The sequence below is a fragment of the Myotis lucifugus genome, unplaced genomic scaffold (assembly GCF_000147115.1).
Source record: "Myotis lucifugus unplaced genomic scaffold, Myoluc2.0 scaffold_71, whole genome shotgun sequence".
Classification (NCBI taxonomy): Eukaryota; Metazoa; Chordata; class Mammalia; order Chiroptera; family Vespertilionidae; genus Myotis; species Myotis lucifugus.
This window is the reverse complement of record NW_005871119.1, coordinates 1,315,545-1,325,232: the sequence shown is the minus strand read 5'-3', so window position 1 is coordinate 1,325,232 and position 9,688 is coordinate 1,315,545. Positions and strand designations below refer to the sequence as shown.

The following is a 9,688-nucleotide window of genomic DNA, read 5'->3' as shown; positions in this document are numbered from 1 at the left end:
TGGCATGGAAAAGTCTTAGGGGAATTTAGCACAGAGGGGAGCAAAGAAATGAGATGGTAACTGGTAAGGAAATGAGGGCTAAAAAATGATTTCTGAAATTGCAAGGAAAAGAGAATGTATGTATGCTGATAGTATTTCATTATAAGAGAAAAAACGATTTTTAAAAGACAATGTAGAGTTGCTGAAGCAATGTCCAGTGAGATTGGATCCAGTGCAAGGGTAAAGGGATTGGCACAGCAGGTTCTCCTTAGACACAGACTAGAAGGCAGAGGGTGTGGATGCTGGTGGGTGGGTAGGCAGGGGATGTATTCTGGGGATGTTCTCTTCTGTTCACTTCAATATGCTCCATGCAGCAGGAAATGAAAATTAAGATGGGACAGAAGGTGTTGGAGGTTGGAGCAGAGAGGAGATGGTATGAAATAAATATCCAGGAAATTGGGCGAGTGAATAGCTAGGAAAGTATAGAATGTTTGTCCAGCAGCAGTGAAGGTACATTTGATGTTTGTGGTGATATATTTAAGATGAAAGCAGTCAGCACTAGTAGAGTGTTTTTACCAGCCAAGTTCAGCTGCAAAGAAGCAGGCACGCAGGCCGACTCTTGGATTTAACCAGGGTTCCAAGTTTGCTATGAGTTCTAGAAAACAAGAGAGGTAGACTGTGGCCCAGGATGCACACAGGATAGTGACATAATGATTGACCCTGGCATTTAGGCTGGTAAGAAAGGGAGAGAGGCCATGGAGGGGATGGAGGATGGTGCGGGGTGGTGGGGCCAATGGCTAGAAGGCCAGGGCACTGGGTGGGAGTTGAAGGACTATGGGAGTACCAGAGGGAAAATGAAAAGAAACCCAAAGAATCTTAATGTTATAAATACTGAAAACCAGAATAGACCAGGGGCAGAAGTCCTCCCACTGGACTTTAAATCATGCTAGAAGAGAACCTTTGAGATGGACCAACAACTTCCTAATCCATTATTTCCTATACTAAAAATTCATTTTATGGACTTTAAAAGCTACTTATTTGTTCAACTTTACAGAAAAACAGGAAGGCTAATTTTTTTTCCAAGCGAATTTGCAATTGTCCCATCTTTAGAGGTGATTCTCATCTCATTCATAACACACTTTCACTTCCTATACCAGAGGCTATGTTTCTGACACCCCTTCCTGCAGTTTATAATCTTTGGTTTTATTTTCATTCTATTATTCTTCCTTGTCACTCATCTCTCTCTTTTTTCCTTTTTATTGAATTTATTGTGGCGTCACTGGTTAACCAAATTATACATGTTTCAAGTGCACAATTCCACAAGCCAACAACTGTGCACTGTATTATGTGTTCACCACCTCAAGTCAAGACTCCTTCCATCACCATTTAATCCCCACTATACCCTCCTCCACTCCCCCTCTCCCCACCCCCAACAATCACTGCACTATTGTCTGTGTCCATAAGATTTTTTCTTTTTTACTCAATCCCCTCACTCCCCCACCTCACTCATCTCTCTGAAAATTAAAATATAATGCCTAAACCTGAATAAAACATCAAAGCCTCACCATTGCCAAGAATAGTGGGAGGACTATCTTGGGATCCTTGTCCATCATTTAATTACCCAGAGTCATGTCAGTATTGGGTTCGGTGTTTCTCAGGATATACACACCTACCATCTGAGTCAGTGCCAAAAGTAAAACGTGGACTCGCTGAGCCACCTTGCACCTGGAGATAGCTCCTGGGGGAGATGGGCAAAAATAAACGGCAACCCCAGGCAACTAGGCCTGATTGTATTTTTATTAACACGGTAACTCTTTTACCCACGCAATATCCCAAATTGGATAATTACCTCCCACATTGCCTTCCCCTTGGCTTTGGAGCTAAACACCAGGCTCTTTCTCAATTAGCGTTCTGAGCTTTGAGTCGTTTCTTATGTGCTGTTACCCAGCTGCTACACAACTACCCAGATGTTGCATGAAGCCCTTCCTAAATATAGCTCTTTAGGCACATTCAGAATCCTCCAGGGAAAAAATAAATAACATTAGTATATGATTTTATTGACAATAATCAATATTCACCACTTAAAAGGATTTTTTAAAAAAAACAATTAGAAATAAGTCAAATAAGCAAAATTTTATTCTACCTGTGAAATTTTAACTACTGATGTGACTGGGGTAAAATGATCATCAGGTAATAAAATCTGTTTCAAGTTAACTGAGCAGCAATTTCACTTAGTAATATGTTATTACCAAGTATAGATATTCATGGTAAATATGAAATAAAGTATATGGGGGAGGGGAAATCTGCTTGCATTTTGCATTTAAGTGTTTTCATATTTAAATGGAAACCAAAAAAGCAGAAATATTCTGAAATAAAAACAGAACTGGAATTTCCATTTCCCATCCACATCATAAATGAGGTCATCCCACAGCAATGATTCCTTACACACCACTTTAGAATGAGTGCACTCAGACAGAATCTGTGGCTGGGACCCCAGGCCCTGAAAACTATCCTATACTGGCTTCTGAAGGATGCATATCACACACACACACACACACACACACACACACACACACACACACTGGATTTACAGCTCTACCAGAAGTCACATAACCTATGGCTAAGTCTATAAAATGTATGACTAACTACTGAAGTAGCCTCAAGCAGAGGTAGCAGAAAACACTGCTCCTTTTACTAGTATACCACTTTGGAAATAAACTCCATTCACTGAGGAAGGTGATAACATATGATGCTTTGACAATATTTAAGAATTTACAAATCCTCTGGCACATGGTTCCATATCCCCAAAAGGATTCACATCTAAGTCCTGTTCTTTAAATCTGAATTCAGAGGGCCACTCAAGCAGCCCCTGTGGCATCTGCATGGGGCTCACATTTGTGCAGCTTTGTCTGCGCAAGTCACCAACCTTCTTCATTGACCTTTCACTTATGAGAGATGTGTTATCAACTCACCTCTTCTAAGGGAGCACTTTCCAAGATACCAACTTGCAGAGGAATTAGCAGATGGGGAGGCAGGTGGAGGTACAGAGGTCAATGCACTGCTGTGCAAATGAAAGAATCAAAGGGAACTCACAACTGAAAGGAGGAATGAAGAAGAACTAATTCTTTCAGTACAGTAAGGGGCATGGTTTGCATTGACGACTGGGCCCTGCAGGATGTGAGTGTGTGTGCTGTAGAGACAGCCAGCTCCTGTCTGGCACACACTGGCCCTGACTGCATCATGGTCATCGGTGCCTGTTAGCAAAGCCCGAATCTCTGGGCTCCCTGGTAATGACCAGCCTGCATTCCACTGCCCTTAGCACAGCTGAGGCTGCACATAGCCTGTGAATCATTCGCTCATTCCCAAAGTCGTCCAAAGTTTGAAAGAGGAGAAATATTGCCATGATATTTACACCATGTAGAGCACAATTTTCCTTTCTTCAGAATAGTATAAAAATAAAGAAAATGTTTTGGGATAAACTAAAGGAGATGTGTCTGAGGGAGACTGAGGAAGTAAAAAGAGGGGGAATTCCCCATTACAGGTCTTAAATTGGAGGGAAGGGGGAGCATGGAGGGAGAGAGAGAAAAATTAGTGTTTAAGAAAAAAAATGAATTAAATGAAAGGAATGCTAGGTAACTTGGGAAATTATTTCTTCAAATTCTTAGGTTTTCTTCTAGCATTTCCTGTCAGCTGTCTGGCTATCTACCAGAGAAAAGAAAAATCTCCCAATATGGTTCCTGTGGGAATTTGAATTGTAAGTCTGAAAAATAACAATGGTCCACAGACCAGAGAAGGAAATGGTAAAATTTCTAAATGACTAGAGTGGAAAGATCAAGAATGCAATATGTTGTGTTTTTCCACTTTTCTGTGTGGTAATGCACAGGATACATTTATCTGCTGTGAAGTCCTCCCGATGAATTGGAATGAAGTAGCAGCATCCTCCAGTGAAATTACACATCTATTAAATATTTTGCTACATCTCTAACAATGTGTATTCAGTAACGTGTGGGAGTTCAGGATTTGTGTTCTCCAATCAGCCAGACTACATCTCAATCCAAGCTCCTCTCTATCTCTGTGACCCTGGCAAGTGATTCAAACACCCTGAGCTTGTTTCCTCCTCTAGAAAATAGGAACAATAACACAGAGTTGCATGGATTAAGTTCATTGAATAGTACCTGACACATAGTATGTACACAATACATGTTAGCTATTATTATTACTATCATTATCACATCAGTAATAGTTATTTCTAAATATAATAGGAATCTTTTGTATTTTCAAATCAATTTTCCTAAGTTCAGGGGGAAATTGATCATCCAGATACTTATGATATGACAAAAAACTTTATAAAAATACTCATCAGATATTTTATTTTTATTTCTCAATACACACACATATACATTGAATTATATATTGGCTAATTATGCAAAATGTATTATAAATATATAAAATATGCAGTGTATTTTTATATCTTTAATTATACCTATAATTTTAACTTTATATTGCCAACCTGTAGATTCTAGCAGAGATGACTTACAGAGCTGAAGGTAAATACAGCTCTAGTTTCTTGATATTTCATTAAAAAATAGGGAACAAAGGCCATTGGAATCTATTGCTTTGCATGGCAAACATTAGGCAGTCTCATGAGTGACTGACTGAATAAATGAATGAATGAATGAATATTAGTTGTCTCAGTCAGTTTTCAGGCTATCCTTCTGTTAATATCATTTTCCTCCATACCATTTTTTCAACTTCCTATTCAAATACTCGCTCACATGTGAAAAGTCTTTGAATTGATCACAAGACAAATATTATACTTAAAAAAACACACAGAGGCTTCCCTGGCCAGTGTGGCTCAATTGGTTGGGCATCATCCCATGCAACAAAAGGTCTCTAGTTTGATTCCAGGTCAGGGCTCATACCAGGGTTGTGGGCTTGATCCTTCGTGGGGGACAAGAGGAGGCAGCTGATTGATGTCTCCCTCTCACATCGATGTTTCTCTCTCCCTCTCCCTTCTTCTCTGTCTAAAAATCAATTTAAAAATATTTTTAAAAATTAAAAAATCACACACACAGAGGCTTCCAGTCAAGATGGCAGCATAGGTAAATGTGATAATTGCCTCTTTCCACAACTGGCCGAAACTGGTTTGGCTCAGTGGATAGAGCGTCAGCCTGCGGACTGAAAGGCCCCAGGTTCGATTCCGGTCAAGGGCATGTACCTGGGTTGCGGGCACATCCCCGGTGGGGGATGTGCAGGAGGCAGCTGATCGATGTTTCTCTCTCATCGATGTTTCTAACTCTCTATCCCTCTCCCTTTCTCTCTGTGGAAAATCAATAAAATATATTTTTTTTAAAAATATAACTAAATTACAGAATAACTATCATTCAGAACTGCCTGAAATCCAGCTGAATTAAAGTCCTATAACTAGGAATTTAAAGAAGAAGCCACATTAAGCCTGGTAGGAGGTATGGAGACTCGAAACGGGCTGGTCCCACATCCACATGTGGTGGATAAAAATTGGGAGAGTATCTTGGCTGCAGAGGTCCCCGCCTGAAAAGTGAGGGGTCCCAGCTCCACTCCAGGCTCCACAGCCCAGGATTCCAGTGACAGGAGGAGAAGTTCCCATACTTGTGGCTGTAAAAACCAGCAGGGATTATAGCTGAGTGAGACGGGGCTGCTGGAGTCCCAGGCAGTTCCGCTTAATGGACCCACTCACAGACTTACTCAGACTCACTTCCTCTGAGTTCCAGCCCTGGGGCAGCAGCTTGAAAGGCACCAGGAATATATGGAGAGGGACTGAAGTGTCTGACATCAGAGGGAGAGCTAAAGGGCAGCTTTCTCCCAGACAGAAGTGTTGGCAGAGGCCATTGTTCCTTTTCTGAGCCCTCCCCCCACAGAGCCGGCAGGTGGGCATCATAGCTGAGTCTCCATCTACCTGGTTCACACTCTTCATCCCATCCTGGTGATTTCCTGAGACCCCACCCCACCAAATTGTTGGCCACCAGAGGTATTTCCAGTGGCTTTTCTATATGAATGGCCTGTCTTGTCTCATGCTTCAGACTTTCCTAAAATCTTTCAAACAAGTAGTATCTGGCCTCAGCATGCTCCATACCTCTCCCTAAGTAGACCCAGACCTAGCACTAGCTGATCATGGTTCCCAGCTTGGTCTCTCCTTGGCATCTCCAAGCATAGTAGAAGTAGCAGCCATCTGCAGATAGCTTTATAGTTCATCCTTGGTGACCCTAGGCCCGTGGTCAGCAAACTGCGGCTCGCGAGCCACATGCGGCTCTTTGGTCCCTTGAGTGTGGCTCTTCCTAAGCCTTAGGAGTACCCTAATTAAGTTACTAACAATGTACCTACCTATATAGTTTAAGTTTGAAAAATTTGGCTCTCAAAAGAAATTTCAATCATTGTACTGTTGATATTTGGCTCTGTTGACTAATGAGTTTGCCGACCACTGCCTGGGCAAAACACGGGCGGTGGCTGACTTTGGCCTGCACCTCCTGGGAGGCCCCAAGCCAGTGCACGCAGTGGACAGCTTTAGACTATGTCAAAGCACCTCCACAAGCAACATACTCAATTGGCAGACTCAGCAGGCACAAGAGCCCTGCTAAAGTAAATTCTGCTCTGTGAGGTGGGTCCCTGCATAGCTGATCCTCCACAGTAGTCACTGCGAGTCCTTGCAGCTAGTTGGCCTGGGGGTAAATCCTTCCCATTGATGTGCCAACAGCAACCAAGTCTCAACTACAAGAAGGTGTGCACAGCCCACACAAGGAGGCTGATCTGGAGTTCCCAGCTCGGGTGAATGGAGAGGCTGTGCCACTGAGCCCTACAGGACACCTACTACATTAGGCCACTTTGTATTTGGAAACAACACAGGGAAGCTGCAAAAATGAGGATACAGAGAAACATGGCCCAAATGAAAGATAGAACAAAACTCCAGAAAAAGAACTAAGAAAAATGGAGACAAGAAATCTACTAGGTAGAAAGTTCAAAACACTATAAGGATGTGCAGTGAACTTATTGAGAATTTCAACACCATAAAAAAAGACATGGAAACAAAAAAAGAACCAGTCAGAAATGAAAGACACACTAACTGAAATGAAGTATAATTTACATGGAATCAACAGTACAGTAGATGAATCCAATAACCAAATCAGTGATTTGGAACACAAGGAAGCAAAAAAAAATACCCAATCAGAACAGCACAAAGAAAAAAAGAATCCAAAAAAAATGAAAAGAGTGTAAGGAGCCTCGGGAACAACTTCAAGCGTACCAACATTCACATCATGGGGGTGCACAGAAGGAGAAGAGAGAGAGCCAGAAATTGAAATCCTACTTGAAGAAATAATAACATTAAACTTCCCTAACTTGGTGAAGGAAATTGACATACAAGTCCAGGAAGCAGAAAATCCCAAAACAGATGAACCCAAAGAGGCCCACACCAAGATACGTTGTAATTAAAATGCAAAAGGTTAAAGACAAAGAGAGACTCAAAAGCAGCAAGAGAAAAGCAGATAGTTACTTACAAGGCAGCTCCCATAAGACTTCAGCTGATTTCTCAACAGAAACTTTCCTTAGAAGGAAATGGCAAGAGATATTCAAAGTAATGAAAAGCAAGGAGCTACAACCAAGATTACTCTACCCAGCAAAGACATCTTTTAGAACTGAAGAACAGATAAAGAGCTTCCCAGATAAGAAAAAGCTGGAGTTCATCACCACCAAACCACTATTACATGAAATGTAATTCTTTTCTTTAAGAAGAAGGAAAGATTAAAAAGATAAAAAATATGAACAATAATATGGTAATAAATACATATCTATCAACATTTAAATCTACAAACAAACAAAATAAATGAACAAACAGAACAGAAACAGACTCATAGATACAGAGAACATTTTGATGGTTGCCAGATAGGAAGGGGGTATAGGGAATGGGTGGAAAAGGTGAAGGTATTAAGAAGTACAAATTCGTTTTTACAGAACAGTAATGGGGATGTAAGCTACAGGCTTAGGGAATATAGTCAATAATATTCTAATAACTATGTATATTGTCAGGTGGGTACAAGATTTATCAGATGATCACTTAGTTTTATAATGTCTAATGACTGCACTGTACACCTGAAACTCACATAACATTGTAGGTCAACTATAATTGAAAAATAAAACATGATTTTAAAAAATAAACAAACACATAGTCACATGCCATATATTATGCTTGTCATAATTTTCTCCAATGCCTTTTTTTTTCAAAAACCACCTCAATTCTCTCATAGAGTTACCTTGAATAACTTGAAAGCAAAAGTATTTTCCTACCTACCATAACCAGAATCAATATATCTTCCCCACCCTGGAACAGAGGATGAAGTAAATGTGAAAAGACATCATGTAATAGTCACTCTATCCATCTGTTTTCTTAGGAATTAGGCTCCAACAGGTCTGAGACCATGTCTTCTGAAAATCGTGGATGCCCAATAAATATGATTTGAAACTGTCTTGCTGGAAGGACTAAGGCTCTCTATGTGAGTATCCTTATTCTAGGTTACCATGGCCTGAATGGTGCTTATTCCTCATTATATTTCCACTTTCTCTGTTTCTTGGTTTTCTTCCAGACTCTAGTCAAGGCCAGAAAGTCTACCCTTTACTCAGCTAATGGTGTCTCCTCCTTTCTTCATCTTGCCTGCTATTAAATAGAGCTTTATATAGTACCCAGACTGTCAGCCCTCTCAGATGAATTACTTTTTCTGAAAATAAAATAAAATAAAATGATTCATGGTCTTGACCCTTGGGGCTGGAAAGTAATGTCTCATTGAGTGAAAAGGCAGCATAAAACTTTAGAAAAACTGCAATTTATATTTCAGCTCATACCTGCTAACTTTCCAGCAGTTGATGGAAATTATTGTGAAGAAACAAAAAAGAATTTGGCCATGTGGTATGGAAATAGCAATAAAAAACTATTCTGCATATAAAAAATAAAGGAAAGCAATTATTAGTAGTCCAACTACTAGTAGGGTTCAGTCATTGGTTCTTTTACTCATTCAGGATATTATAATCTCTTTGGGGAAAGTTTATTCCAAAACATTACTCCTAATAACTCATTTGTTGTCTTATTTATGTGAAGTAGATCCACTAATTCTAGCACAGAAAGACAAAAATGTGTAAGTAAAATATATTTGGTTTAAGTAGAGTGTAGGAATGAGATCAAATTATTTTACCAGTTTGAATATCAAAATTCTTAAAGATTAATTAAAGAGGGAATAAAGAGGAACAGAAAACACTAAGTCCAGTCACTCTTCTTATGTTTTTTTTGCATGTATTTTAAAAAGTCATACATTATTTCAATAGGAAAAAAGTAATGGTGTGTATTATTTTAAATGTAGCTGAACTTTCTCCATTTTGTATCTTTTGATTTCTACTTTTGTCCATTTACAAATAAATATGTATTAAATATCCACTTTGTGCAATGCAATAATATAAATAAAACAATTCCTGACAATAAACTCATATTTTAAAAGGCAAAAAAGTAAACAAAATGGCAATAAAATATATGAAGTACAGTAAGTTCTCAAATAACATCCTTTGGTTCAAAGTTGTTTTATTATAACATCTATGAGATGCCGTCGGAACTTAACTCTTGTTTATATCAATTAGCCTAAGGCAAAATTGGTTTCATTATATGTCATTTCTCCACAGTGTTAGGAACCTATAA

The 9,688-nt window shown here is 39.5% G+C and overlaps 1 long non-coding RNA gene across 1 annotated transcript in view; it reads left to right on the top strand.

The window, feature by feature from the left end:
• Positions 1-9,284, top strand: part of LOC106697455 — a 19,744-nt gene extending 10,460 nt beyond the window's left edge. The window contains exons 5-6 of the long non-coding RNA XR_001348562.2: positions 8,400-8,501; positions 8,592-9,284. This is a non-coding gene — a long non-coding RNA (uncharacterized LOC106697455). The remainder of the gene's footprint in view (positions 1-8,399; positions 8,502-8,591) is intronic.
• Positions 9,285-9,688: the final 404 nt, after the last annotated feature.